General features: G+C 39.0%; 1 protein-coding gene across 5 annotated transcripts in view; it reads left to right on the top strand.

Moving 5' to 3' along the window:
- Positions 1-1535: 1535 nt before the first annotated feature.
- The window catches only part of LOC129429261 (kelch-like protein 29), a 371472-nt gene continuing 365540 nt past the window's right edge, over positions 1536-7467 (top strand). For 2 of the 5 annotated variants that reach the window (XM_055185822.2, XM_055185820.2), the window contains exon 1: positions 4866-5117. The gene's annotated coding sequence lies outside the window, so the exon portion shown is untranslated. The other 3 variants (XM_073856371.1, XM_073856370.1, XM_055185821.2) reach the window with 3 other exon arrangements.

Below are 7467 nucleotides of genomic sequence, written 5' to 3'. Positions count from 1 at the left end.
AAATGTGTCCCCACATTTAGTCCTTGAATTTGAGGGTATTGGACCTGGAAAGCCCTTGAAAGGTCCTTGAATTTGAAATTAACTAAGGTGTGGGAACCCTGCCATTCATGTCCATAGTATTCTTTTTTCCTACTATGGAAGTAAATGGGGCTCATAAACGGTTTGTTTACAAACATTTCTCAAAATATCTTCCTTCATGTTCATCAAAACAAAGACATTTATACAGGTTTCTGACAACATGAATTTTTGGGTGAACTATCCCTTTGTTTAACCCCACAAGAAAAAAAAAATTTTAATGGAGAAAGCATTTAAATTCCTTTAGTTAAATAACAACAAACATAGACAACATCTTTATCAAACCTTTTGGCAGGTGGCTTCGGTTAAATGTGGTCAGTTTAATAGTCGTCAACCAGCCCTATAACCACACGATGACAGTTAATTGGTGTGTAACCTTGTGTTTGTGAGTGTGTGTGTATTCCTTCTCACGCCCATTTTTGGTCAATATGCAATTATCCTCCCTGTTGCGCTTCCTGCAGATTGGAAACACTGAAAATAGCCACGGGATGCATTGTGTCCTAATTGCAGCTAACATTAGTCACTTGCAGTATTGATCACACGTTAGATGCGAGCTGCTGGAACGAGGTTGCGTGAAGCCATGGTGTGGATTAAGGGTTGTCGAACCATCACCACAAAGCTCCAATTAATGTTTCCAAGAGTTTACTGGAATGTTTCAGGACATTATTCATTGTCGTGGTGCATCTAAAATCTCTGAATGGATGTCCTTATATAAGAGCCTCCTGGACATAAAATGCTATAATATGTGTTTATCAGCGTTTTCTCCTTTGTGCTCTTTTTGAGCCAATCAGAATTGCATTTGAAAGCGTGCATAACTACACCATGAAGACAATGTGACTGCTGGAGTACTGCCCGTAGGAGCCTGCTTGTTCGAGTCTCTGTAACAAATGAAGTAGTTTAGTGTGAAAAGACTTTTTGAGCCATGCTTTTATTCCCACCTAACAGCAAGAAAATACATGCAACGATACATTTTATAGTGCAGAAATGGATGTTTCCTTTTTTTAAAGTTTCAATTACCCTGCAGGACATAACAAATGTGAAAATACATCATATAGAGAGCTTGAAAAGATTTCAGTTTGCTCTGCGGGCGTGCAAATATGTGCATTAATAGAAAAGTCAGCAATCTTTAGAGATAAATAATGTTGGAGGAACAAAACTCTGCTTCATACAAATCAATCGAGGTTTCCAGCTGTTGAACGAGCTGATGGGTTTTAAGGGTCTCGTTGAAGAACATTTCTCTCAAATAAAAACCATTTGATTTCCTTTACGCTTTTTATCCTTTTGGTGCATAAGCAAGCTATGAAATGTTTTGTATAAGGAGAAATGATCCTTCCTGGTGCTAATTTTGCAAATGTTTATTTACAGATCCTCTCTTTCTAAGCAGCATGGGGTTTGGGGCTAAAGGCAAAGGTCAAAACCCGACTGCACATTAGGTTCCCTGGTTGATAAATGAGATGTTGGTGGATAAAGCAGTCATGCAGGTGAGCTTTTCCTCCGGTGACCAATTATCCAGCCGGCTCTGTCCAGATCCCATACAATGGGGTGGTCAGCGATTTCAAACCTATTTGGATCTCTGTATCGTTTTTTTCCTTTAGTCAGTCTCTAATGAAAATTAAACTGTATGCGCAACTAGAAAAATCACCTGCATGCCATCTATTTACTTAAAGTGATTAAAAGACCTATTGGGTGTCTTTATGAGAAACTGTTGGATCGGATGATGAAGTCTTTACATTTTAATAAAATATTTGCATTTGGCAGACGCTTTTATCCAAAATGGCGTACTACAGTACGCATTCAAGCTATGAAGTGTGTTTTTTTTTCTTGGAATTGAACCCATGACCTTTGCGATTTCGCTAATGCAATGATCTACCCAAGTTCATATGACACAGATCAACATTTTTAGTTGGAATAAAAATGCACAATTAGAAATAGGTCTATATCTATTGATCTGTCTATTCATCCATCCACTTACCTACTTGATTCATCAATTATTAATCTAATTTTTGACTGAACAAGACACCGTGAAAATAAATGAACGTATGAGTGGTGCCATGCAATCTCAGATGTATTACCTAGATCATTCAACACAGTCTGAAAAACAACCTTGTGCTGGAGGAGACAATGGCCAGTGGCAATGATTCACTACCTGCAGAGGCCTCCAAACGCAAGCAGCGGTCGCAAGGAAAAACACGTTCAGGTCCAACAGATCCTGACGAAATGCAGTGTTGGCTGGTGACCCTGAAGCTATTCCTGCTCAAAGCAGAGTTGCATACATATCCATAAATTGCAGGTGTGCTGTTAAGACAATGCATGTGACTATGTGACAGGCAGTGAATCAGAAAGCAAACAACCTTTGACACACTAGTGTTGGTTTATTATTAATGAGAGCTTACCTTCAATTTTTAACGTTTGTAGTGTATACGTACGGTCCAATTACCACTTCAGAGAAAAATGACCAGACGTCAGTGACGGTGCATACCCATGGGTTCGGTCAGCAGAATTGAAAGAGCAATATTTTAAACGTGCCCTGAAGCTATGGATGTTTTGATGGTAGAGACATGCACAGTGAAACTGGCTGCTCATTTAGTTAATAGCTTCTGTTCAAAGTGACTTATAGGGGTGGTTCCCCGGACAGGTTTTAGATCAATCCAGGACTAGGCCTTCGTTATATAAGGAGATTTAAGTCGTTTACATTACTGGTGTGCATACTGAGACAAAACAATGGTGCTGATGTACAGTATGTTAAGATATGTTTGTGCAAGATGTTTTTTCTTCATTAAAGGAGTAGACCATTTTCTTAAAAAAATCCAGATAATTTACTCACCACCATGTCATCCAAACTGTTGATGTCTTTCTTTGTTCAGTCGAGAAGAAATTATGTTTTTTGAGGAAAACATTCCAGGATTTGTCTCATTTTAATGGACTTTAATGGACCCCAACACTTAACAGTTTGAATGCAGTTTAAAATTGCAGTTCCAAGGACTCTAAACGATCGCAAACACGGCATAAGGGTCTTATCTAGCGAAGCAATTGTCATTTTTGGCAAGAAAAATAAAAAAATATGCACTTTTAAACCACATCTTCTCGTCTTCCTCCGGCTGTGTGATGAGCCAGCGTGACCTCACGTAATTGCGTAATGATGTTGAAAGGTCACGTGTTATTTGAAACGCACATTTGCGGAGCATTTTAAACAATAAACTGACACAAAGACATTAATTAATATCATTCGACATACAAAAACGTCGGAACGGTCCTCTTTCTCCACACTTGTAAACACTTTCGATACATCATCTGTGACCTTTTGGCGTGATGACGTATTACGTGAGGTCGCGCTGGCGTGTCACAGGACCGGAAGAAGACGAGAAGTTGTGGTTTAAAAGTGCATATTTTTTATTTTTCATGCCAAAACTGACAATCGTTTCACTAGATAAGACCCTTATGCCTTGTTTGGGATCGTTTAGAGTCCTTTGAAACTGCAATTTTAAACTGCATTAAAACTGATACGTGTTGGGGTCCATTAAAGTCCATTAAAATGAGAAAAATCCTAGAATGTTTTCCTCAAAAAACAATTTCTTCTCAACTGAGAAAAGAGAGACATCAACATTCTGGATGACATGGTGCTGAGTAAATTATCTGGATTTTTTTTAAAGAAAATGGGCAAATCCTTTGAGGAACCTCAAAATCAAAGTTAAATGATTAAAAACGTGTTGTGTGTGAAGCTTCATACTTACCCACAATGCCACACTAAGTACTGTCATTGCCAAAGCCTGTAGCTGGCAAATGCGTGCCAAGCAGAGGTGTCATGCCCATTGATACTGACGTGGCACGTGCCCCCTCGGTTTTTTGAGACAAATGGATTTTGCATGCAACCTCAAAATTAAATAAGCGCCCATTAATCTGTTACTTTCTTTTAATCTGTTTAATATGCACAGTATTTCAGTCACTTATCAGAGATTTTTGCCGTTTTATAGTGTTTTGAATTGATCGTGTTACATTACTTTATTCTGGCGGGAGGGGCTGCAGTCAGCGCAGTCGCAGACGTCATCAACGTCTGAGCGCGCTCATGAGCTTGCTGTTGCATTTGGCTACCAGAGGAACAAAAACGTGTAAGAAACGCTAACAACATTTCCAAAGTTCAGTACGGTAATGTGCAGTTAACCTCCTTTTTGTAGAAAATGTATGGTTTAAAATGTGACCGTCTCGACGTTATATTAGTAGAGATTTTTTAGATTCATCTTCAAAGTTCACAGGGGCGCGGAATCACACATGCTCACATATGACTGAGGTAAAATTTAATGCAAAAATCCGTTCCTCTAATAATTTTATCTAAACATATTTTTTTATCATTATTGAACATTAAAATCAATCACGTGGCTATAGCTTATGTCATTTTCGTTGTTTATATACTTTATGTATTTAATCAAATTACATTAATTTCATAGGATACTGCAGTTGTTGTGCAAAATTAAACACAATTAAACAAGTCATTAAACAAAACGTAAATAAACAATTTGTCATTATTCCGATTGTATAATATTTGATATAAAAGTTAGTCAACACTTTTATTTTGGAGGTTTTTGCGTGAAGGAAGGCGGGTGCTAAAATTGTTAGAAATAGGTGCCATGGAAAAGACTGAAAGCTCTATAATATTAAATATATTTCGTATAATATCTATCCATCTATCTAATCTTCACCTTTGTATACAATCTGTTGCGAAATAAGGCATTATTGCTTTGTAATTCCATATGTGTCCAGCAGGCGCCGCTGATTCTCAGGTAAACACACACACGGTTTGCGGTGGGCGGAGCTTATGTGGAGTAAACTATCAGCTGGGAGAGCGGAGTGGCGTTCAGTCGCGAGAGGTGCGAGCAGCAGACACGACGCTTGGGCACCGCAACTCAGCAGAACGTACAGAGAGGGACACAAATACTAGAGACGGAAACACTTTTTTACAGCCATGCAATGAACAAACAGCCAGCGCGTAACGATCGGCGTACACGTCTGGTGAAATCCTGGGTACCGTTGGGCATCTCCATCAGAAGGTGAGGCTGGAGGTCCTGTCGTGGATGACAACTGTACGTTACTGTTTCGTGGAGGCTGTTGTCGTGCGTGATGTTACGGTGACACATGTCACCTGTGCGTAACGCGTTGCGTAAAGGTGCGTTCGCGTTGGATTGTGCATGGGGGAAAACTTCCAAACGGGATTAAATATAAACCACAGAGGAATTGATGGATCGGGAGCACATTGGCTGACACTTTTGTCTCGCATACTACAAATGCAGAGATGCTCAGAGCATTACTTTGGAGATGTAGTTGCACACCTGTATGCTAGCCTATTGAATGTTTCAAGGGGACCACAAGTCTGACTGTCTCCAAACCTAGTGAGCTGCATTTTGGATAGTCATGTATTGCACATATGATGTCCAGAATATGAATATGAATTTGAGGTTGGCAGATCACTAAGTTTGAAGGCACAGATGTTGATTTGCTGGTTGAGGTGTGAATGGGTTGTGAACATTTTTCTTAAAATTAGACTGCGAGATTCTTGGCATTGTTGTTTAGTAACTTCATTAATAATTTAACATTTATTCTAAACTAGTGTTCAGCTAGTTCATCTCACCACTGTGTCAGAAAGATTGATATTTGTTTAATGATTACTTACTTTACATATTGAATCCAATTTATATTCCACTTTATTGTATTTATTATTATTTTTAATAATTAAAAGGTTTTCTTCTCATTGTTTGGTACAGTATCATAAAGATGACTATCACAGTGATCTGTAAATGTTACACTGTTTTGAACCCATGCACTATTCTGCATTCAGAAACATGGTTACTGTTTTCTGGTTCGTTGCAAGATGTAAACAATGGCAATCTGAATATACCCCTACAAGGCAACGGTATACGGATACTATGAATAGTAACCATAAATTGCATGCATAGTCTTTTTTGCAAGAAATGTGAGTGCATGGCGGTAGTTTTAATGCTGTCTTGGGAATCAGCTGTCCATATTTTGCACATCACCATAAAGCTTGACTGTGGCTTTTTACCCTGTGCCCTTAGTGTAATCTCTGACACGCTCTCTTGCACATGCAGAAGTGCATCTACAGATGTAAAATCGTGGTTGTCGATGAAATAGCAGCTCTTTCGTGTTCCCAGATTGAAACATTGATAACATTGGCAAATGTATCGGGTAGCAGCTTGGAACAGGCGTGGGATTAAAAGCTTACAGTTCGGGTGGAACGGGGCTGAGATCTATGATCATGAGGGCTCACGCACGCATAACACTTCCAGTTGTAAAAATGACAGAAATGTGGGCATGGCTGGACTAAGTGAATGAACTCGGGGTTGGGTGTTTTGTTGTATTCTGGTCCAGATTTGTGCCGTGCTTTGGTTGTGTTCTGTACTGGATATGTTGGGCTATTCGGGTCAAAATCAATATGTTTGAAAGCAACTATAAAAGGAAGAAGAAAGGATAGGAGTTTTTGTGTCTTGGCAAGGCTGATGTGTTTTCAGGGCTTTATTGAACACGGATATATTTTTCTCTAAAAAATATATATTTTAAAGACATGCTATAACTGTACTGCACGACTACTATTGTGTTTTATCCATGCACACATCTACAAGTGTAGACATAAAGCAGGTGAGGTCTCTGTTATAAATCTCACTAGCTTTAAATCTGGATTCAGTGTGTAAATGCTTGATTTTGTGAGAGCTTAATACAGTGCATAGTCTCCCACATGCTTTTTTGTCGTTGCTCGGCTGTTTGTTGTAATGCATTCGGTTTCGTGACCTCAGACGAACTGCATAGAAAAACATAAGTTAATGTCTAACAATCTGCGCACAGCAGCGTGCTGCTGGCTCACAATATGAAAATAAACATATCCGGGAGGTGTCAGCTTTGACATTTGACGCTGTAATATGTTGTTGTTTGCACTGCTATGACTTTGTTTAAATAAACATGATTGATAACTGATATGGCTGACATTCGGTGGAGAGATTGACGGTAATGTTTTCCCGGGCCTGTGACAAAGGCAGGCCTAGTTCCTTATAATACTTCTGGCTTATTTGGTCTGCGGTCCCTTTAAATTTTGCTCTGGGCCCTATGAATTTTAACAATGATTCGAGTAAAAGCGTAGTACAGTAAAGCTGACCAGAGATTTGATTTTACTGCTAAGGTGTCGCTATTAAATAATTGTTTAAATGCACAGAATGTTCGACAACCAAAACTACTCAGCTGAAATTTCTCTTTCTCGTGCCTCTCACCCTACGTTGACCTCATCATCGAAAACATTATTGTTCGGTTAAATTTGTTCGGTCTTTTCACTTGTTTTTTCATGGTTTCCAAACATTCGGTGTAGGGCTGTGCGATTTGTGAAAAATATGTAAC

Source organism: Misgurnus anguillicaudatus, chromosome 18, assembly GCF_027580225.2.
Source record: "Misgurnus anguillicaudatus chromosome 18, ASM2758022v2, whole genome shotgun sequence".
In the NCBI taxonomy this organism is placed as follows: Eukaryota; Metazoa; Chordata; class Actinopteri; order Cypriniformes; family Cobitidae; genus Misgurnus; species Misgurnus anguillicaudatus.
This window is presented reverse-complemented; position numbering and strand designations above follow the sequence as displayed.